General features: G+C 42.6%; 1 protein-coding gene and 1 pseudogene across 1 annotated transcript in view; one reads left to right on the top strand and one right to left on the bottom strand.

Moving 5' to 3' along the window:
- The window catches only part of Ahcyl2 (adenosylhomocysteinase like 2), a 157,158-nt gene that overhangs the window by 66,628 nt on the left and 66,068 nt on the right, over nucleotides 1–24,462 (top strand). The gene's annotated exons all lie outside the window — the stretch shown is intronic.
- LOC127194782 (60S ribosomal protein L29-like) lies at nucleotides 2,792–23,148 on the bottom strand (annotated as a pseudogene).

Below are 24,462 nucleotides of genomic sequence, written 5' to 3'. Positions count from 1 at the left end.
CCAGAGATTATGAGTTCAATTCCCAGCAACCACATGGTGGCTCACAACCATTTATGTGATCGATGCCCTCTTCTGGCCTGCAGGTGTACATGCAGGCAGAGCACTATATACATAATAAATAAATAAATCTTTTTTAAAAAATCAAGACTGGAAACGGGGGTTGGGGCGCGGGAATAGCTCAGTGATAGAACATGCCCAAAGTCCTGACTTGATCCTGAATACTTAAAAACAAAACAAACAAACAAACAAAAAAACTGGTTCATGTGTTCAATTACTATTTGTAATATAAACTTAGAATCAGGTTAATTATGACAATTTGGAATTTGGGGGGACAATAGGGAGGGATTTTTAATTTTTAATTTATTAATTTTCTGTGTATGAGTAGTTTTCCTACATGTGTACCTGTGCACGGAGCAGGCAGAAGCAGGCAGGTTTCTGTGGGTCAAGGTTGCCCTGGTTTACATTGTTAGTCTCAGGCCAGCTAGAGCTCAAAGTGAGACCCTGTCTCCAAAAACAGAAACAAAGAAATGAAAAAGAGGAAGAGCTAGGATTTTGTTTTTGCTTTTTAATATTAAATCTTGTTCTTTGTCTCTGTACTCTGCATGTACTTCATGTGGTGTGTGTGTGTGTGTGTGTGTGTGTGTGTGTGTGTGTGTGTGTGTGTAGGTCACAGGACAGTTTGGGGGGGGTCTTATTCTACCATGTGGTCAGAAGTCCCCTTTCTTATGCCTTTCAAGTATGTTGTTTCTCTTTTTGCATATAAAAACTTCTCTGCATTAAAAAATGTCACCAGTTGTAATTTTGGGTGTTGTTATGATAAAGTTTTGTCTTTTTAAGTTATCTGCAGTAAATGTGGATGACTTTCATAATTAAAGTTTTTAAAAGGTATTCCTTTCATAACAGGAGGAGAGGGTAGGTTAAAAAAAATACTCCTGGCCCACTGCTGTGTTTTTGGTTATGTTCTGAAGACATAGTTCTTAGTTTGGGTGTATTCATTCTTGATCCCTGGAACTTCCTCTTGGCACTAGCTTATAAAAACTAGAATGTTGAAACAGCCGTGTTGGTTTGAGATCTGAAGGTGTGAAGTCTTTCAGAAATATAATTGAAGCCGTTACTCAGTTCTGTAATTTGGGACCACAGCCACTCACTGACAGGACATGGATGCGAGAAGTGCACCACACAGTGCAATCCTGCCTCCTCTCTTAGCTCTGTACTAGAAAATCCTGCTTTATCTCCCCTTTTATCCAATTCTTTTCTGTTGATTTAAGTGGGAAGAATCTGAACCAATTATAAGCAGATAACTCTTTTGTGCCTTCCTTTACATGTATTTCTCTTGCCATGTCAACAAAATACAGCTAACACTGAGTAAAGCAGTTGCTGCGTGTGTGCCCCCTCCCCAGAGGAAGTGAATGTGGAGAGCTAGAAGGGGCCATATGAGAAGGAAGAGTGTGTTTCTTGCCTTGTTTCTCCATGGGCTGCTGGGCTTGGGCCTTACTCTCTTCTCAGCTGCTCAGAGATAACTAGTATGTCTTATTCTATTGCATGTTGGAACCTTGCCCCTATTTGGGCTAAAATTACTGATATAAGCTATCTTTCAGAACCAGGAAACCCAAAGTGAATGGTGATAATTATGATACAGGGTATATGATTTGGGGGCTCAAAGGGCTACATTTGTTCCTAAGTGACTGAATAACTTTGTTGGAGTTTCTGTGCAAAGATTACCTATAGGTTAATCAGAAATTTACAGTCACAACCAAAGAATGATAATAACAGAGACCTAAAACACATGGCATTTTAAAATACATACGGTTATATGTATTAAATGCATATCAATAGGGTGAACCTAAAGGTGAAATCATTAGGTCAAAAACTACCTACGTTTTTATGTTTGAGAGATTGACACCCAAACACCTCTTCAGATTGACCGCACTTGCACCAGGAATGTCTAAAAAAGAGTTTTCTCCATATCCAGTAAGGCAGCCATTTGAGAGGTAGAGGCAGGGGGATTGGGAGTTTAAAGGCATGAGTTTTGAGGCCTGCCTGGGACATATGATGTTTTCTCTAAAAACAAAAACAAGAACTCTAGAATTTGCTGCAGGCTTGTGATGGGAAGAGCCTGGTAACCCCTCCTGTGTTTTAGTTGTTATGAACCCACCTATCCGTCCACCTCCTCAATGCAGCTGTGCAAAAAATCACAGCATGTGCTGACTTGTTTTTCTTTTGCATCTCCTATTTCCTCACTCTCCATTTTTTATTTCTATTATTTTACTCCTTGTATTTATTAATTATTAATGACATTAATGAAAGAGGAACAAACAAAAGGTTATTAACAAAGGCATTAATATGTGCATGCTGTACGCATACAGGAGATCTCAGTGAATAACTCAACAGAGTAGTTCAAATTTAGACTTATACCACACTTTAACACCAACATGTAATTTTGTAGAGAAGTGACAAAACAAAAGAAAAGAAGTTTAGAGCTACTAGGGCGAGTGTTGTGAGAAGACAGATAGGAAACTGCTGGTGTCTTCTTGTCTTCCCCGAGAAAGCTTTATCCTCACTTTGGCAAGTGAAATGGTGCTGGTTGTAACACTTTTTGTTTGTTTTTCAAACAGGGTTTCTCTGTGTAGCCCTGTCTGTCCTGGACTTGCTTTGTAGACCAGGCTGGCCTAAAACTCACAGCAATCCATCTGCCTCTTCCTCCCTGAGTGCTGGGATTACAATTGTGTGCCACCGTGCCCAGGTGGTAGGGATACTTTTTTTTTTTTTGAACAGAGCTTGCCTCGTTTATTTGTAAAAACAGCATAGAACACTGGTCATCTGTAAATAGTGTGTAGGTGGGTGTGTCACACCAGTCCATCTGTCTTCACATAGGCAGAAGCTGTTTCTATGGGGCCTTCACAGGGGCCTGGGCAGCTTTGGGAGCCTGAGCTGGGGCTGCAGCCTGGGCCTTAGCTGCAGCTTTCGCCTTGGTTTGAACCTTGGGCTGTGGTTGGTACAGCCTACTGCCCTTGCTCATGTAGCTTTGAATCTTCTTCCCAAGCTTGGGATGAGCAATGAAAGCGAGCCGGCTGAGCTTGCGGCTAGGGCCCTTCGGCATCTTGGGCTTAACGGCCTTAGGCATCACAAGGGCTTTAATGGCCTCTGCACGGGCACTCATTGCCTTTGGTTGTTTGCCTGCATCTTCTTCAGGCCTTTCTTGTTGTGCTTCTTGGCAAAGCGCATGTTCCTCAGGACCTTGGGGTCAGCCCCTTTAAGAAACTCGTATCTTTGTGACCGGGGTTTCTTGAGACCATTTCTATGCCATTTGCAGGACTGGTTGTGTGTGGTGTGGTTCTTGGACTTAGCCGTGTCTGCACGGTAACCCACGGCTCCCACAGCACCTGGGACCAGAAGAGAAAGATGGCAGGGACACTTTTAAAAATGGAATTTATATTCTGTTTTCAGGTAGTGGGAAGGAATATAGAAAACTCTCTGTATCTGGTTTCCCCCCCCCCCCCCCCGTTGCTTTCAGCTTAAAATAATGCTTTGCCAGAGCATAAAAATATGCTATGACAGTACATACCCTTCATAGAATTTGCTAAAGGCAGAGCCAGGTATAGTGGGTTACATCTGTATTTACAGCATTTGGGAGGCTATAGTGAGTAATATTTATAATCAACTGACAGGATCACCTAGAGCAGTGGTTCTCAACCTTCCAACACTGTGACCCTTTAATATAGTTCCTCGCAGTGTGATGACTCCCAACCTTAAAGTTATTTTTGTGGTTCTTCATAACTGTAATTTTGCTACTGTTATAAATCATAATGTAAATATCTGATATACATGATACCATCTGATATCCAACAGATTGAGAACCACTAACCTAGAAGGTGTGTCTGTGGTGGGTCATCTAAATTAGCTTAGCCTCTGGGCATACATGTCAGGGACTATTTAGATTGGGTTAACTGAGGTGGGAAGCTTTTCCTTAACCGTAGGTAGGTGGCACCTGGAGAGTCCTGGACTACATTAGGAGAAGGTGCAGTGAGCATCAGTCTTTGCCTCTCTGTGCTCCCTAAACTACAATGTGACCCGCCGCCTCAAGTTCATGCTGTCATGAAAGGCTGCACCTCTGAATCGTGAGCGCAGACACCCACCACCTCCCTGAAGGTGCTTTTGTCAGGTAGTTTATTTCAGCAATGAGAGAAATAACTAATAAAAAGGTGGAGACAGGAAGATTGCTAAGAGTTTGAAGCATGCGTGGGACCCCTAGCGAGCTCCAGGCCAGCTTGAACTACAGCATGAATACTCTGTAGATGGGTAGCAGTGGCTGTGGTATTGCAGTCAAGTGGGAATGGAGAAGTGAGTGTGTTTGGGTCATGGATAACAATAAAATGGCTGTCCTCAAAGCTTTCCTGTGGAGTCCCTGTCAGTCTCTAGGGTGGAAGCACATATTATCCTGTGAAACTTATTTTGGGTAAGGTAGTGTAAATGAAAAGAAATATAAAATCTGCTCGTGACTTTGAAAGTCTACTATCAGAGTCTTCAAGTGTCAAATACCAGCATAGCAGAGCATGGGCTGCAAGTCTTCGGGCAGTAGTTGCAACCACCAGAGCTTCCTGTGGAAGAGAAGGCATCTGTGTGTCAGACTGGGGAGGGTCTGTGCAAGCTGGGGACTGAGACGTGTTCCCAGCCCGAGCTAGAGCCATCGTTACCCACCAGCTGACTGCAGACTCCAGAAAGCCAAGTCTTCTGCTCTTTCTGCGTTCTGTTGAATTAACTCAAAGGTAACTCCAAAAGAATAATAGTGAGATTTAAAAAATACGAAACTATAAAGATGAGGAAGTTTGAAGATTAATGAGAAAGACTAGTTCCTTCAAAATAGGAATGAAAGCCAGATGTGGGGATGCAAGCCTATAATCTCAGCACCTAGGAGACTAAGGGCAGGAGGGTCTTACTCCGCATGTGTCTTGGGCTACAGAGTAAGAGCCTGTCTCTAAAATAAATAAATACGGGATGAAGATGGGAAGGGCTGCTGAGTAGACCAACAAGTTTTGATTAGGAGATGAAGGAACGTATAAACACTCAGTGAAAATAAACTGAATGACTAAGAATGAGGCTCCTGAGGGGAGATACGTACAGAATTAGCAAAGGACTCTGCAGGAGCCACTGGACATTACAGTATTCTAGTAGGGATGATGATATTAAAGCTACAAGAGCAAGAACCTGCCATGAGCCAGCTATGCAGAAAGCAGGCATTCGAAGTTTCCTCCTTCAAATGGAGACAAGGGTACATGAAAATATTCAGAGGGTTAACATGTAGAGCAACATTGATAATGAAAAGCACTTTTAATATATTGTATTTTTCTTTCTGTGTGTTTGAGAGTGCTGCACTGTGGCTGTGTGCCCTGAGGGACCTAACAAAGGTTAGTTAATTATAATCAACTGTTAGAACACACTGTTCTGACCAAAGTATCATTCACATGGTACCTGTGTTTGTTGTTCATGTGTAAGCATATAAAGTTACTATTTGGCTATTTTTAAATGACCTTCAATTTTAAAGACTATCCATTATATATACGTGTGTGTGTGTGTGTGTGTGTGTGTAAAACTCTGTAAAGTGTCTCTTTCTCCCTACTCACCCTAGCTCCAACAGCAATCATTGTTGATAGCTTCTTGGGCTCCATTCCAGAGAAATTTGCTTTGTGTACATACTAATATTAAACATTATATATTACAGTTGTATACATACATACTATAAGTTGTTTATTCACAATGTATACAGACTACATATTTTAAACCCATTTTTTACATTTTTTTCTTAAAATTGTCTAAAATCTTGACTCTTTTCCTTTGGGCTCTGGCTTCATTTCTTTTGTGTAGGAAAGTATCTAAATGCTGTTTGCTTTTACAACTGATTTTCTGTTTTTAACTCCATTCACATTGGATTAAGACACAAAACACTTTCTTCCCTTTTTCTTTTTTTCTGAGACAGTGATGATCCTCTTGCTCCTGTGGCATCCTAGACAAGGGACTGGGATTACCGGCCTGTCACCACACCCAGCAGCCCAGCCACCCCACCTCTGCTCCCTGCTACCTACATCCCTCCTGTTCCTCCCTCTATGCCCTTCCTTCTTGGTTTCAAGTAGTCTAAACTAGACTGGAATTTGCCAAGTAGCAAGTATGCCCTTGACCTTCTGCTCTTCCTACCTTCACTTCCTGAGTCTATCCACTCCTACACAGTGCTGCAGGTCACGCCCGGAGCTGTGGGCATGGTAGGCACGCGCACTAACAGCTGAACTACATCCAGCCCAGCCTGATTTATCATCATCATCACCGTTGTGACAGCAACATATGTGGAGTCTGTTCTTGTATTTTTAGTTGTTTTCTAGGGATTGAACGAAGGGTTGTCACACTTGACCATCTCTGGCTGACCAGTCTAATTTTTAATGAAAAGTTTTTGTATTAAAAGGGTTTAAAAGACTGGGCATGATGGACACACCTGTAATCCCAGCACTCGGGAAGCAGAGGCAAGCGGATCTCAGTGAGTTTGAGGCCAGCCTGGTCTGTGAAGCAAGTCCAGGACAGCCAAGGCTACACAGAGAAATATTGTCTCGAAAAACAAAACAAAACAAAAAAAAAGAGTTGAAAATATGAGTGTGGTGGTGTGATGTCAGGACATAAGATACAGAGACAGGAGGATCAGGATTTCATGGAGACATCAATCATATTATTGATGTATTAATTGTATTTATGAATAGTGTTTGTTTTCTTTCTTGCTTGGCAGGTTCCTACTGTTTTCTGCCACTAGGGGGCACAAAGGTATTGACTGATTTTAGTGTTCTGTTCATAGTAAATTCAGACTAACAAAATTTCATGTTATTTTCTTTTTAGGCCTGTATCATATAATAAAATCTTCATAAAAGGATCACTTTTTATTTGGGTATATGTGGATAAAGCAATTTTCACATTCAAGGCTATTTTGTGCTAAATGTATAAAGGAGGGGAAGGTGATGGCTTGGAGAAGTGGGAAAGGATTGTGCAGTGATTTAAACTCAGTACCGTTTGCTCATGTCACAGTAGGTACTTACCCCTAAGGGAACAGCATAATCATATAGGCCAGTGCATCAAAAAAAAAAAAAAAATCACAACTGGACTCACTGCTATACAATGGGTTGTGCTTTGGCAAAGGAGTCAAAGTTACTCACCAGGCAAGGAATATTATTCTCAGTAAGTGATGCTAACAATTAGATATATACATTTTGGAGGAAAAGTGATCTTTGATTGTTATCTCATTCCATATATAGGGTTAGCCAAAAAATAGATTGTAGATTACACAAGAAAAGCAAAGGAGAAAATGTTCAGAACCTTGGTATAGATGAAAACTTCTTAGTACATGTACAAACAAACAAACAAACAAACAAACAAAAAAATCAAAAAACTTTAAAATGGGCCCGGCCAGTGGCTCAGTAGGTAAAGCACTTGCAGAAGTTTGGATTCCTTAAAACCCACTAGGCGGAAGGTGGGTAGAGTTCTCTGAAGCTCTCAGTCCAGCTACCTGAAGTACACAGCAGAAAGGCAACTGACGTCCACATGTGTAGCATGCACCTGCACTTAGACATATGCACACAAACACACACACAACACACACACACACACACACACCACCACCACCACCACCATACCCACACACCCACCCCCATCCTCCACCCCCCATCCCCACCACTACCCTGCCACCACCACCACAAAAAAATTTGGAAAAAAAATTCTGGGGTAGAGCCAAGGATGTAACTTAGAGGTAGAATAAATACTTGCCTAGCACATGCAAGGAAGATGGCACCTTTCTAAAACAAAAGTTTATATAGTGAGTTAGTAAAACAAAATCATTTTTGTTTTGTTTTTTCCAGACAGGGTTTCTCTGTGTAGCCTTGGGTGTCCTGGCTTTATAGACCAGGCTGGCCTTGAACTCCAGAGACCCATCTGTCTCTGCCTCCCAGTGCTGAGATTAACGGCATGTGTTACCATGCCCAGCTTAAAACAAAATCTTGATAAACAGAATTACTCCATATAAAAATCCTTTAGATGCAGTTGAAACGAAAAGACAAGCCACTGGCAATGAATTTGTAATTCATGAACCGAAGAACTGATATCTGTGTATATAACATATAAAGAAATCTTACAGTGTTCGAGACCACCCTTGGCTACATGGTAAGTTTAATGTTAGCCTGTGCTATGTGAAACACTGTTTACAAAACAAAACTCTTTTTTTTTTTTCAAAACAAAACTCTTACAATTCAATCTTTTGTTTGTTTAGTGGTGACAGAGGTCAGACCCCTGACCTGTGCCTGCTGGGCCATCTCACTGGCACTCTCTTTGCTCTTTGTTTATTGAGAGATTTTGAGACAAAGTCTCACTATATACCCTCACTAGCTTGGAACACAGAGTGATCTTCTGTGTGTTGTAGGAGTCACCACTATGCCTACCTATTATATGCTTTATCTCGTTTGCTTTTATACCTAAGTACCATTTTGTACTTGAAAGCGTCCCACTCTGACATACACATGCACACCCACACACTTTTTTGCGATAGGGTCTCAGCAGTATGGCTCAAGCTAGCCAAGGACTCCTGACCTTCCTGACTTAGCCTTCTGAGTGCTACGGTCAGATATAGGAGTCGCCTGCCCTTGCAGATTCTATATAGTAATCTACTTGGATTACTTTAGCCCCATTCCCTATGGATTCCACACAGCTTCCGAGATGGGGGGGAGATCTTGAACTATAGACATGTGTAGATGAGAGTGTATAACACTGGGTGAACAAGTTAGCTAAAACTCTCTGGCTGACGAATCCCTCTCTTCATTTCTTTCTCTTTTTAAAATTTTTAAAATGATTTATTTTTGTTTTATGTTCATTGGTGTTCTTCCTGCTTGTATGTGTGTGTGAGGATATCGGATCCCCTGGAAGTGGAGTTACAGATAATTGTGAGCTGCCATGTAGGTGCTGAGAATTGAACTCATGTCCTTTAGAAGAGCAGCTGGTGCTCTTAACCACTGAGCCATCTCTCCAGTGCCCCCTTTCTTCACTTCTAGTTGCATGCAGATTTTTTAAGATGAAAAGGCAAAGAAATTTTTGTTCACAAAAGGGAAGAAGACATTTCTGGAACTGTATGTTACAAATGTTTGTCACACATGGCTCAGTGGATAAAAGTACCACCAAGCCTGGAGATCTGGAGTTGATCCCTGGAATTCATAGGTAGGAAAGAACTAACTCCTAACTCCTGCAAGCTGCTCTGACCTCCACACACACGTCATGGCAAGTAGATGCCCCTCCTTCCATAGGCACATGAACAAGCAAGCAAGACTGGCTAGCTAGTACTTAGGAAAATTATTTCTATTTTTTTCTCAAACAAAAAACCAAAAAAATAGAGTGTGTGTCTCATTGTGTAGCCATGGCTGTCCTGGGACGCCCTATGTAAACCAAGCTGGCCTTGAACTCAGGGATCATCTATATGCCCCTGCCACACAGGTGCTGATATTAAAGGTGCGTGCTACCACACCTGGCCAAAAATTCTCTTAAAAATGAATGTTACAGCATAATATCATAGTAACAGATTGTAAAGATGTAACAATTGAAGTGTCTATTGCTTGGTGACTGGTTAAGTAAATAGTGGATTTATCTATAAAATGGAGAAATGTGCAGAAGTGAGAGTCAGAGGCTTTGTAGATACTGAGGGGAAAACTGAGAGCAGTGCTGTATGATAAGACACTGCCATTGGTGCAGGGACAGACACGCCACGCCCCTCCACACACAATTCTCTTATGCAAAGGAGTCTCTAGAACAGACCGTACAAGTAAGACTTCCCTTAAGAGAGAATAATTAGATGTGGAAGGAAAGGGACCAAAATAGACTGACTTCACAACACATTCTCTACCTCTTGAACTTTGTGCCAGGGGCCTGTTACCTAATTTTAAAAAGGAGCAAATAATAAAACCCAGACTTTAAAAAGGTATTTTGCAGGATTGTCAGGAGAATTAAATGAGGCCTGTATCTATCTGTGGTGTGCTTGTCACACAAGAGAGGCAAGTGGTTGTTCCTTTCATCAGATTGTCTTTCTTTGTGTTTTGAGACAGGGTCTCTCTGTATAAACTTGACTATCCTGAACTCACTTTGCAGACCAGGCTGGCCTCGAACTCACAGAGATCCACCTGCCTCTGCCTTCTAAGTGCTGGGATTAAAGGCGTGTACCACTGCACCTGGGCTTCACTCATCTGGTTTTCTAAGGCATCCCTTGACTTTTACACAGGGGCGAAGAGATAGCTCAGTGGTTAAGAACATTTGCTGCTCTTTCGGAAGACCCAGCCCCAGGGCAGGCAGATCACCTTCTGTAATTCCAACTCCAGTGACCTACCACCTCTTGCCTTCTCAGACATCTGCAGTCACATGCACACACACAGACCTACACATAATTAAAAGTAATAAAATACGTCTTTAAAAAGTTACAACACACTAGTTTAAATGCTGTTTTCTCCCATGAAAGCATTCTGCCATAAGTTGCTGGTTGCCTTTCCCCGTAGCTAGGAAAGACTGTGATTCCATTGCACCCACATAACTTCTATCTATCTTCTAATTATATCATGTTTGTGAGAGGTATCTTAAGTTGTGGGTCTCAGTTTCTTATCCAGAAAATGAAGTGGGAAGGATGAACTTTGGATTCGTTCTACATTTACCATGTATGGGCTTTGGAAAATTAGAGCTGTTGTTATAAACCAAGAGAAATCCTTAATTGAGATGTAATCTGAATAAATTAATTAAATGTTTTAAAAAAGAAAAGTCCTTATGCAAAGACGTAAGTTTGAACCAAGGAGTGAAGCTGTTGATCTTGTATATAGATACGTAAGAGCACACACCGACCGGCCCAACTCAGGGCTTCGTAGGCGTGGCCCATCTTCATGCTGGGAAAGAAGCCAGGTTACTGATGAGATCAAGCTGCACGCACAAGATGCTCCAGGTGGCTCTGTGAGGCAGAGGTGACACTCCATAAAACAAACAGAAAGATATAACCCTGAATTATATTATATTCTACACAATAAGACTTGCTTTATTCTCTCTTTCTGTTTATCATAAGTTAGAATTATAACCTACTTTACTTCAACCCACACACTTTAATGCAGGTGTCTATTTAGTTATTTACACTGTTACTCAACCCAATTTCTCAAAAGCATTTATCCCAAATCCCTAGCACAGATGTTTTTACCTGTTGCTTCACAATGCTATAGAGGCTGCGATTCTTGACACCAAGGGAGTTGAGGGTAAGAGGAGTACATATGCTCAGCAGGTGTCTGAGGATAGGCATGGCAGATAGAGTGCAAAGGTACCTGGGTTTGGGGCTTAGGGCTCAAGTTAGCTCTGTTCCTAGGTTAATCACTTGACATGCCCACGTTGTTTCCTCAGTTGTGAGATGGCGATAATAAAGAACACTTAGCACATAGGGTCATTAAAAGGACTAAGTGGGGTAGTACACGGCCAACTGCATTGCATTTGGAATGTCAAATGCACTCCATAGATGGACTTCCTGTTAGCATACACCCTTGATTAAAGGCTGAGAAGTGCAAAACACCATGACACCTCATTGTTTCTTCAAAACCCCAAACCACTGTGATTTCCCCTGTGTGCCCCTAGAACTCACACAGGTACAACGGTGTTCCCAGCTCTTGCCTTGTTAGTTTAATCTCTCTTGCTTCAGAACTGTTAGGCTTTCCATGGCAGAAGCTGTATCGTTTTTAGAAAATGAATGTTATCTGAATATGTGAAGTGCTACACTGAGTGAGTAATGTAAGGTGTCTGTCCTCAAGATGCTTAAATTCTAGAAGGGAAAAGTACAAAGTAAGTGGTTTCAAGTAGTGGCAAGTAATTGAAGAAAATAAAGAAATGGGTACAGAATAATGGCCTCAGCTCCATCAGGAGACCTAAAGGAAGTGATGTTTGAGCCAGTACCTGCAGAATGTGTTCTTTGGGTTCAATATTAACTTATTTTTTTAAAGTCCTCATATAGTCCAAGCTAATCTTGGGCTCCATATCCTGCCTCCACCCCACAAGTACGAAGATTACAGGTGTAAGCTGCCACACCTGCCTCAGTTTATGTGTTTGCTGTTTTGCTGGCAAGCATGTCTGTGCACCACATGACTGTTGCCCTCGGAGGTCATGATAGGATGTCATTCTCTAGCAGTTGTAAGCTACCATGGGCACTGAGCCTGGGTCCTTGGGGATCAGCCCGTGCTCCAGGCCCCGGTCTAACATGCAGTCCATGGTCATAGAGTGTTACTCACGGAGTTTTAGTTTTAGTCTGCATTTATTTGTTCTCAGAGCTAGCTCTGCTTTCCCTCTCCACCTGAATAAGTGCGAGTGGAATTTTTTGCATTTTTTTTTTTTTTTGCTAATTTAAAATTTTAACCTTTACATCCATGTTTTACCCTGTCATTCAGGATTTTATAAGCAGAGAACTTTAATCTGTAGGCATTCCTTTTTAGTGTGTGTCATCCATTTAATTATACTGCCTTGATATATAAAAATTCTACATTAACTTTATTGTAGGCTCTAAGGATTGCTAGCCACCATAATAGATCTGAGAAGTCTGAACAATATGCAGCTTAAATATTAAAGATTACTTAGATATTATTATCAGAAGTAACTTTGCTGGGAAGAAAAGTAGCTTCCTAAAGTGAGTCTGAGCCTGGAATAAACTTCATTCTTATTTTTCCTTGTTGCTATGCCAAATATCTGACAAGAAACTCGCGGAAGAGGGTTTGATTTTGCTTGCAGTTTGAGGGATACAGTTCAGTGTGGAGAGGAAAACATGTCCTCGTAGCAGGGCTGTGCAGCAGGACCTCTCCTCACACCTTAGCAGGTTAGCCCTCATGGCAGGGGTGTGCAGCGGGACCTCTCCTCACACCTGGGAGATTAGGAAGTAAAGCACTGACAACAAATGAGGCCTGACTATAAAAGCCCAAAGCTCACTCCAAGTGACTAACTTGTAGCAAGGCTTCACCTTCTGAAGGTTCCACAGTCTTACACATTAGTACCATCAAGAGCTCACACACTTCAGTTGGTGAGGCCTGTTGCATGTGCAAACCACAGCACTTCTGTATTCTTCTTCTTATGTTCTTAGTGGCAGATTGATGACCTTTAGGTTTTGAGAGTTCACCCACTCCATTACCCCCAGAACAGAATGTCTTGGATGATTTTGCTCTAAGGGATGGCTTCTGTTGTACTTTGTCAATAAGCTGGGAGGACTTCATTGGAGGTAGAATGGTTAGAATGCACTTTTCTGTAGAGACTTGGGTTCCTTAGATTATATGGACATGCAGATAATGCATCAATAGAATTGTTGATGAGCAGAATTAAGCACTAGGGGCTAGAGAGATGGCTCATTGGGTAAGAGCAGAACATGGACTGCTGCTTTTGTGAGGATCTGAGTTTGGTTCCTAGTTCCTATATCAGATGGCTTGCAACCACCAATAATTCCAGTTCTAGGGCATCTTCTGTCTTCCGTGGACTTCTGTGGCCTTACACACATATTCATATTCTCTCTCTCTCTCTCTCTCTCTCTCTCTCTCTCTCTCTCTCTCTCTCTCTCTCTCCCCCTCCCTCTCTCACTCTCCCTCCCTCCCTCCCTCCCCACCTCTCTGTTTTATGCACGCATGCGTGCGTCCCCCCCTCACACTCACCCTTGCCCCAACAAAAATAATCTTTAAAAAAGAATTAAGAGCTAGTTTTCTTCCCAGATCTCATTGCTGTACAAGTTTCGTAACAATTACTTCTTTCTAATTGCTTATGTCACAGTTGTTTTGTTGATGATAAAGGAGAAGGGCTATGGAGATGCTTCAGTAGGTGAGGGCACTTACTCTGTGTGCATAAGGACCTGTGCATTCCCAGCACCCCTGAAGAGCCAGGCATGCCTGACATACCTGTAACCCTAGCACTGGGTGGCAGAGACAGGTAGATCCTGAGAACTCTGGCTGGCCAGCTAAACTAGCCAAAATGGTGAGCTCTCAGCTCAGTGACCCAATCTCAAAGCAGCAATGTGGAGAGCAAGAGAAGACAGTCTGCCTCCTGCTGTGGCCGTCACAGTCATGAGTTCAGTGAAAGACCCCATCTCAAATGACTAAGTAGAAAGTGCTAGAGAAGACACCTAATCCCTGTCCTGGCTTCCGCATTCCCATGCATGGATTCATGCACCTACATACACCAAGTGGGTACACCGCACGTGGGGAGAGATGGAGGGAGGAAAGGGAGAAGAGGAACAGAGCCAGGGACGGTAAGTGTCTGCACCCAGGAAGCTCAGGCAATGGGTTCCCGGCCAACTTAGATCTACGTAGTCATAGAGAAACCATAGCATCCATTATATTTTCATTACAAATTTTGTCTCTTTAGAGTAGACTCTTTTTCCATCAGCCAGAGAATTCACCTTATATGTTACTCTGCTCTTTTTTGGTACCTTTGTTTTTGGAAAAACTTTTAAAATCTCTTTGCTGTGAGTTGTAAAATTTGAGTCTTCTAACCTTTTAAAAAAGACTGAATTGCCAGGGGTCCTACTCAAACTATGGCACCAGCCAAGGACAATACGTGCAGTAAACTTTGAACCCCTACCCAGATCTAGCAATGGACAGGACATTCTCCACAGTTGAGTGGAGAGTGGGGACTGACTTTCACACGAACGCTGGTGCCCCATATTTGACCACGTCCCCTGGATAGGGAAGCCTGGTGGCACTCAGAGGAAGGATAGCAGGCTACCAAGAAGAGACTTGATACCCTATGAGCATATACGGGGGGAGGAAGTCCCCCTCAGTCACAGTCATAGGGGAGGGAATAAGGGGAAAATGGGAGGGAGGGAAGAATGGGAGGATACAAGGGATGGGATAACCATTGAGATGTAACAAGAATAAATTAATAAAACATATTTTAAAAATACTAGATTGTTTGTTTGGCTGGCTGGGTTTTGTTTGTTTGTTTTTGTTTTTTGAGACAGGGTTTCTCTGTGTAGACTTGGCTGTCCCAGAACTCAGTCTGTAGACCAGGCTGGCCTCAAACTCAGAGATCCTCCTGCCTCTGCTTCCTGAGTACTGGGATATACTCTTACTGTAGGATATTATTAAATTCCAAGATAGTAACAATTTTAGGCAAAAAATTAAATTTATAAAAGTTACAAACATTTTTAAAAATTTATTTATTATTATGTACACAGTGCTCTGCTTGCATGTACTCCTGCAAGCCAGAAGAGGGCGCCCTATCACATTACAGATGGTTATGAGCCACCGTGTGGTTGCTGGGAATTGAACTCAGGACCTTTGGAAGAGCAGCCGGTGCTCTTAACCACTGAGCCATCTCTCCAGCCCCAAAAGTTACATACATTTAAGTCAGCAAATGTACTAATTTTTTGTGTTTCCACTTAGGTTCAAGAAACTATTGGATTAAAAGCAACAGTTTTTTAGGTAAAGCTACAGAGATTGTAATGGGAATAGCTGAAGATAGTAGGAACACTGTAGAAATGATGAGGTAAAATATTTATACTCGAAATCAAAGTCCTTAGGAAACTTGGGCAAACTACAAAATATACTATCATGCATTCCATTAACCGGTATAGTAATGACATTATTAAATATCATATAACTTCTAGAAAGTCCTGTCTGTACTAGTGAGAGAATGAAAAGTGAAAAAGACAAGTGACATTATAGTATTTTCATGAAAATTCTTTCAGCTTTGAAAAGCTTTGACAAGCTCCTGAAAATTAAAGGGGAAGATGGAGTGGAACCCCTTGACAGTGGTGGGTTATGGAAGATTAGGCTATAAGCTTGTAAAGATGAGCAGGTGGCCATCATGCTTATTCTTCCAGAGAGCCTCTTTAAGTTTCCAGTCCTCAATGATGTATCAATACTACTTACTGACTCTCCAAGTGTGGTCCTGTGAACCTGGGGGGTGGAGGGGAGCGCGGGGGGCTGTCCATGAGGTCGGTAGTGTTGGTTGCCTTTTCTATCACATTGGCATTTGCAGTAATGGCTCTCGAGCAATGATAAATTACACTCCTCCTACCCTATTATAAACACAAGTCAGTGGGAGCAGACTAATGTCTACCAGTTTGCAATTGAGAGTTTGTTTTTTGGTGCTCTGCTTTTTCAGAAGACCCTTTCAGCTCCCTGCACCCTTGATGTCTCTAGCCTTGGAAGGCACTCGTATTCACATGGACACATCACACACACAATTAAAAATAATAAAAGATAGCAGGAGCACTGAAGAAGTGATAAAATATTTAAAATCCTTTTTTTAAGAAATTGAAGGCGGCAATGTTTTCCTATTTCTTTTAGACTGTCTCTGATGAGTTAAACACATTAATTTTATTAAATATCAAATCTGGCTCACAATTCTTTGCTTTTGTTTTTGTTTGTTGTTTCTTGAGACAGGCTTTTACTGCGTAGCCAGGTTGGTATTTTGAAGTGGCGATCCTCTTGCCTCAGCCTCCCAAGTTATGTGAGATGCAATTACAAAGAGAACTAGCCTCCTTTTCTCTCCTTCCTTCCCTTCGTCCTTTATCTCTTGGAAATGGAATATCATTTTTACTTAAGCAAATTAACAGGACAACTCATAGACAGTTGAGTATTGGTAGACATTTTCTGAGAATGGACAAAGTGAACCTGTTATCTCAGTGAAGTCTGAAAAGAAGTAGGAGGGGTCAGGGGAAAGAAAAGGAATCCTGAAAGTTGGTTTCCACAATCAAAGTTGAAGCTTTCAGGTGAAAACCAGAACATAAGGGCTTAAATTGGTCACTGTGAACTGGCCATCTTCTAGTCGAGCTGTTTCCAGTGTCGACCTCTCACTGAGCTCCATGGTCTCATATCTGCCTGTATGATCTGTGTCAACATAAAGTTTTCACACATAGCAGGGTGTAAGAGCTCAGGGAGGGTTACCACAAGTTTGAGAGACCTAGTTTCCGGGATGATATTCAGACCAGCCTATGGTGTGAGACCTTGCCTCAGAACACCAGAAATTTAAAGAAGCAAATGTAGTTATTGTAGACTTTACAAGGCCATAGTGGAGCTTTTGACTTCTCTAATGAAACTTTTCTTCACCCTGCCAAAGTTTCACTCAGTAAATCATCCTCAGCCTAATTGTGCCATGTTAAATCAAGTCAGTCTTTCATTTTGTCACCTCTTAGATCCAGTCTGTTAGCAAGTCTAATGAGCTCTGCCCTCGGCGTCACCTCACAGCTGTCTGCTTCCTTCCATCTTCATGGCTGTCAACCTGCCCCTGTTGCCATGTCTTCCGCTTGATCTATTGCATCAGCTTTCTGACTGAGCCTCCCTCCCTGCCTGTCTCTAATCTATTTTCCACACACCAGTAGATGTAAGTATAAATTGTTCCATGTCACTCCCTTGCTTAAAATTCTATACTAGCACCTGTTAAATTTAGTATAAATGCAAGTTCCTGTACACACACACATAAATACACACACATTTAAAAATGTTTTTATTACTTTAAAGATTCATTGACAATGAGACAGGGTAACTCCTGGCAACACCCAGCCTACCTCAAAGATGATGATGAGCATCAAAGAACCTCCTTATGGAGATGGCTTCAAATGTGACAAATTAGCCACTGGGCAAAAGGTCCTTATTTCTACCACAGACAGAATTCTGCCTTTAAAAAGGGCAAGCTTGGATGCAGGCAGAGTCAACGACCAAACTCTGCCAAGACAGGGTAAGCAAATCCTCAATAGTTCCTGTCTCACAAATATATCTATCAGATATATTGGGCCAGAAGGCTGAAAAAGATGCTCCAACATTATAGAGAGTTTTGGGTGAATATTCAGGTAGAAAACTGCCTCTGTCATCTTTTCATTTGGAAAGCTACTAACCTGCACTCCCGGCATACTCAGATAATCAAATTTACTCCTTCTCAAGTCTCTGAGGAAGTTGAAGACCAGGTAGCTTAGTTTTACAATGAAGCCTAATTGTTTAGGGGTTAAGATGTTTTTAGGTCTAGATAGGTGTTCTAAATTGATAATGGCAATATGTGATGGAGATTGATTTACATTCGGAAATTTAGATGCAACAAGATAGGAAAGATGTCTTCTTCAAGGCTGTCAAATACAAATAGCCAAAACACTAAGAATGTAACATTTATATAATTCCTGATTGTTCCATAGGTAATCCATTGTATATATGTATAATAATATAAATGTATATGCAAAATAAATAATTTTTTTTAAAATCCTTTAAAAAATTAAATAACCTTGTGAGCAACAATTAAGGCCTTGTTGAGGAATAGACTCAATCTACTTTTTCTCCTGTCAGCTCTATATATTTCCATATTACCCCTTTGATTTTCAACTCCTATCTCCAATCCTAAAAGAGAAAGATAAAGGAAAAGAGAGACATCACTGAGTCCAACTCCCAATGAAAATAAACATCTAGACAGGGCCACACTGTGGCGCGAGGCTGAGGGGTTTGAAAGATGAAGTCCTCAATGCCTTATGAAGAGGATGATTGTGTTCCAGAGCTACACAGACATGTTCACCCCCAAGAGCAGCTTGATAGGGAAGAAACACTTAGCACAATGTATTAGAAATACCCAAGCCAAGATCATCCAAGATGACGTTGACTGCACACTGTGTCTGATCCGCGGAACAGCAGTAACTGCACAGCCACCAAAGGACCATACTGAGAGCTCCAAAACACAGTGCTGATGTTTCCCAGAAAGAAGGAAATCCTGTCATGTGGATCGTCCATGCCCTCCCACCGCAGGACCATGGGACCTTACTCCGGTGAGCTCCCAGGGACCCCGGTGCAGTGCAGGCCAAGGAGATGGCATTAGAGGAGGGGGTGCTTTTTGAGTCGAGCCCAAGCGAGGACTGCATCACCCACAGCACAGGCCTCATGGGCCTCCTCTCATGGGCCGGGGCCATGCTCAGTGCCAAGAACTGGATCGTGCAGAAGTGGATACTAAGAGTAGCACCAAGGTGGGGACCCATGGCGGATGGAGCACATGATGGAACCAGAGAATCAACAAAGCCACAAGTTCCCCAGGACAAGAAGCTGAGCTGGGCTAACAACAATGGTTTCTGCGAGCAACTCAATGAAAACTTTGAGGGGCCTCCACCTGCTTGATGGCCCACAAGATCCAGTACCCACAGGAGTAGGAGGCCATCCAGGCCTTGATGGCCAGCAGCAATCTGGTGAATTGAACAGGAGCAAGAGAACTGGCCCTGTGAATACAGAAGCAAGAGAGCTGACTCTGAGGACACAAGAGCTGGAGAGCTGGTCCTTCCCTGAGGACACAGGACCAGAAGAGCCATCCCTGCCCTGGTGACATGAAAGCAGGAGGAGAGTGGCTCTGCCCTGAGGACAGGGGAGCGGGTGAGCCGGCTCTGCCCTGACAACATGGGAGTGGGAGAGCAGGTCTGCCCTGAGCTGGCCCTGCCCTAAGGAGAAGGTAGTGGGCCCTGATCCAGGGCTCTGAGTCAACCTCACCCCAACATCTACCTCATGTATGACTTGCTGGAACACATGAAAGGGCCAAACCTGCAGATTCAAAGATTAAGAATCTCCTTGACACACGACAACAATGGTATATCCGACAGCAGACCCAGTGAGGATCCTGTAACAATAGTGTAAGCCTCAAACCAGAACCATGACTCGTAGCAATGAACATTTGAAAGTAAACATATGTGGACAAAAGACTATACTGCGTGATACACTACAGCTTCTGTGACAAGATTTTTTATTTGTCTGTCTGTTTTATTTTACTGAGTGGAGGAGAGGGATTTTGGTGCATGGCATGCAAATCATAGATATTCAATAAAAGTGAAAGAAAAAGAAAGAAAGAAAGAAAATAAACATCTATAGCCCAAGAAGGCAATAAAAACCTACCCAACCACCCTTAAGGGAAATTGGGCATCATTATTTTACAGTTTCTTCCTGCTGATTTGGGACAAATAATACCTTTGTAGGGGCCCAGATAAAATTGGAGGAAATGATTAAACAAGTTAAGAATAGGATTTGTGGTCCAGTTTCTAAATGTTGAGAAACTCCAGGCTTAATAGAAGTCCTGGGTGACAGTCTGAAATGCTGGACCAATTGGGATTAGAAGCTTTCTTTGAAGCTGTCTTGGGAGCTGTCCTGTTCTGATGAGGAACAACAACTGAAGCACTTGATGCTGGAACATGAAGGATGCAGGATGTCAGCATTCAGCATGCTGAGAGGAATGAATCCTGTCAGGTCTGATTCAGCATCAGTGTCTGGTTCTTTTGTTCTGAAAACAATTCCTCACAAGCATTAAACAGTCCTAAAATTATAAATATATGAGGTGTGTGTGATGTACATAACAATAAGGCTAGTTCTTTGCTCTTTGTATGAGCAGAAGAAAGACATCTGTAAATCTTCACTCATGCCATAGGAAGAATGGCATCTAATCCTAAATCACAAGGATTCTGTGACCAACAAGAAGCCTTGTCTATGCACAGACATTCATGTCTCAGCCAGTCTCAGAGCTATTCCCATGTAGTAGGATTAGGAATATAAATTACCTGCTTGTTCTGCAGTTTGAATTTTTTACATCCTGATTGTAGCCCCTTCCCTTATCGCCTCCTGATCCCACCCTCCCTCATCCCTTCTTCTTTTTTTTTTTTTTTCCAAAGCAAATAAACTGCATGGTGAGGTAACAATCTATATAATAATGTAAGCTGTCGATGAATTGATTCCTCAAAATAAAATTTCCCAATAATGAAAAACTGCTTCCAGGCAAAATAAATACAGGTTTAGGCACATGTAATCAAATAAAGGTGTTCTCTGTGTGCCCATGGCTGTCCTGGAACTCACTCTGTAGAGCAGGCTGGCCTCAAACTTAGAGATCTGTCTGCCTCTGCCTTCCCAAGCACTGGGATTAAAGGTGTACACCATCACCGCCCAGCTGCTCATGTCAGCTTTATGGAATGTAACTACCTCAAACCATAAGAGTCAGTATGCATTACAAATTTGTCTCCATGGATTTTTGAAGTGCCAAACAGATATTTCAGCTTACTTATGAATACAAGTTTCAGAAGTTAGCTACTAGGCACTGAGTGATTTATTTAGATGACATGAAAAAATTCAGTAATTTTTCAGCAGTGTTGGGGTTGAACCTAGGGGCTTGCATGTGCTAGGCAACTGCTCTCTACCACCAAGCTGCATTCCTACCCTTGAGTAGATCTTCTGTAAGAGTCAACAATTTACCAGCTATGGTAGCACATGCCTTTAATTCCATCAGAGACAGACAGATTTCTCAGAGTAGGAGGCCAGCCAGGTCTACATAGTGAGTTCCAGGACAGCTGAAGCTACATAATAGAAAGACACTGTCTCAAAAAACAAAACAAAAAAAGGGGTCAACATTTTTTTTATTATATTTCTGTTTCTTAAATAAACAGTAGTTTATCCTAGGATGCAAAAAATTAGCCACTTTCTAATGACAGTTATGTCTGATTTGCTTTGGAACTCATTGGACTATTGTATATTTGGTTATCATAAGGAAAGCTGAAAAGCTAAAGAACTTTTGTAAAGTAATCCTACTCATTTGGACAAGTGAGTGGCAGGTAAAGAGATGACAAGAGTGCTTATCACAGCCATCAGGACCGGCAAAGCTATCAGTGTGTAGAACCTGGGTAGTACAATAAAGTGGCGATCCTGCTAGTTCTTCCTTTCCATGGTTTCTCCAGTTTGTCGTTCTTTTTCTTTCCTATAATCTGGAGATCCAGACTAACTGCTTTACACTTGACCTTAAATTGTCTCATTTCTGGCTGCTGTACTCTCCCTTGAAAGTATCACTTACACAGTGAGCCATCTTCCCTCAGAGTATTTTTATCACACCATTCTGCAGGGATATTGCTGCCCTACTTAGAAACTTGCTTGGCTGCTCCTTACCTATCTCCATTACTACCTGCCAGCTCGTTCTTTACCAACCCCCATTAGTTCTTTTTCAGTCCCTTCCCCTCACAGTTGATGTCCTTGCCTCATGACTCATAATGTGGAAGGAGGGTCCTGTTAGACGTAAATTCTTTCATCCCATTGTCACTAAATCCATAGAGCTGTCTCTTTTTATTCCTGTTCTCCGTTTACACATAAATATTAATATATAATTATATGTAATAATATAAATGTATTATTGGGACATTATGCTGTCTACCACACATTTATTTTTCTCTTAACAGATGAGCAATATTATACATCCTTAATATTGAAAAGTAAGAAAATGCACCAGCAATTTTGGAACCATTAAATCTTAAAGTCTCACTCTCTTTTTTTTTTTTTTTTTAACTTTTTATTGATTCCTTGTGAGTTTCACATCATGCACTTAAGTCCTGCTCATCTCGCTGTCCCCTCATATCTACCATCCACCCTTGCAACACATCCCCAAAATAAAATACACACACACAAACAAACAACAACAATAAAAAAGCCTTAAGGCATAAAAAATATCTCATCATGTAAGTTGTAATATGTCACAGTATGTCCCACTGTATTTCCCTCTGTCCACACATCTTCACTTGCACATGTACATTGCAATGAGTTTATCAGTCTGGCCTGAGATCTCTGGCTTCTCTGACACCATCAATATTATATCCTCCCCAGGACTCCTCCAAGTCATCCTGTTGTTGCTCTGTGTCATGAGATCCTGCAGCCCTGGGTCAGCAGGACAAGCCCCTTCATGTGTCCCAACTATTCACAGATAATATAAATTCTGGGGTTGGCCAACTGGGAGCCCTGAATCTGGGTCTGGGTTTCAGCATGCCCCTGTCTCCCTTATCTGCACCACCAGGGCAAGCTCTTCAGCACTGCTCCAGCCAGGCTACCCCGTGCCACCGTCAGCAGATAGCAAGGTCAGCTCTCCCGCTCTCATGGGGGAGCTCTACTGTGCTGCCCAGTCAAAGCACAGGGGCCACTTGCCAAGTGCTGCAGCCTGTGAGGGGCTGGGACAGCTCTCCTGCTCTCAAACCTTCAGAGCTGGCTCACCTGTGCTTTTGCCATCAGGGCCAGCTCCACTGTGTTGCCCAGGTGAGGTGTAGGGCCCACTCTCACAACTCCAGGGCCGTTTCTGCCAACAGCCACAGATCATGAGGGATGAGGCAGGGAAGGGCATCACACCCATGCCACCTCACAGCAGACAAGTGGCAGGGCCGGCTCTCCCTCACTCTGTCCTTGGAACTGGCTCACCTGCTGATCAGCTCTTCTGACTGCGTTACATGGTGAGGGGTGAGAGGGCAGAGGACATCTCTCCCCCACCCCAGGCCACTTCGTGGCAGAAGAGTGTCAGGGCCAACTCTCCTGACCTCTTGCTCTCTGAGCTGGCTCACCTGTACCCTTACCATCAGGGTCAGCTCTGCTATGCTATCCAGGTGAGATGCAGGGCCTGCTCTCTAGAGCTCATGACTAGAGGTGGTGAGGGAGTAGGAGCGCATCACCTCTATGCCAGTGCTACCGGGCCTGCTGCCAGCAGTAAAAGGTGGGGCCAGCTCTCCAGTGAGTGTTGGAGCCAGCTATGCACAGCCCCTGGACAATCCATATGGTCTCTGACAGCTGCTGAACATGGGAGTCTCCATGTTCTGTATGAGCCACAGCCACTGACCCCTGCCACTGCATAGCCATGGACCGAGATAGCTCTCAGTGGCAGCTCAGGCTAAAACTTCACCATGGCCACTCACAACAGGCTACTACTCCTCTTCACCCTCCAGTCTCTAGTTCCATCTCTCTTCATCATGCTTAAGCTGCTCCACTTCTCTTTCTCCCCCATTGACTACCACATACTCCTACATTGTGGGGGCTCCTGCAGCAGGCCCCTAGGTGACATCCTCCATTCATGCCTCATGAAGTGGCAGCAGCCAGTGTCTATGGCCCTCCTGTGCCATGTGCTGGAGAGCAGATCTGTGGGTTGCATGGCGGTCCGCAGGTCACTGCCTGGATTTGATTTGATTTGATTTTTGTGAGTCCTAGGCATAAGACAGCTTTGTCCCCCAAACCAGGCATCAAGCTAGGCTTTTTTTTTTTTCCCTCTTGTCATTATTCCCCAAACAATACAGTATAACTACTACATAGCTTTTACTTTTTATTAATTATCATGAACTACCTAGAGAGGAATTATACAGAAGATGTGTGTTCTATATAAATACAAAACGATTTACTTATCAGATTTTGATATGGGGGAGAGGGAGGGTGCTGGAACCAGTCTCCAACCCCTACTCTTGAGGCATAAACTCTGCTTAATCCATGTTGATTACAGAGGGTCAAAGACAGAGCTGGCCATGATGCTATTTGCCTTTATCTTGGAGCTCAGGAGGCTGAAAGCCAGTCTTGGCCACACTGCCAGTACCAAGCCATCCAAGATTGCATAAGACTGTATCTAAAAGGGGGCAAAAAAAGAAAAAAATTACAGACAAATGTCTCATCCCCACCACCACCCCTAAAT

Source organism: Acomys russatus, chromosome 10, assembly GCF_903995435.1.
Source record: "Acomys russatus chromosome 10, mAcoRus1.1, whole genome shotgun sequence".
NCBI lineage: Eukaryota > Metazoa > Chordata > Mammalia > Rodentia > Muridae > Acomys > Acomys russatus.
The sequence above is the reverse complement of the archived record's forward strand: the minus strand, read 5'-3'. Positions and strand labels throughout refer to the sequence as shown.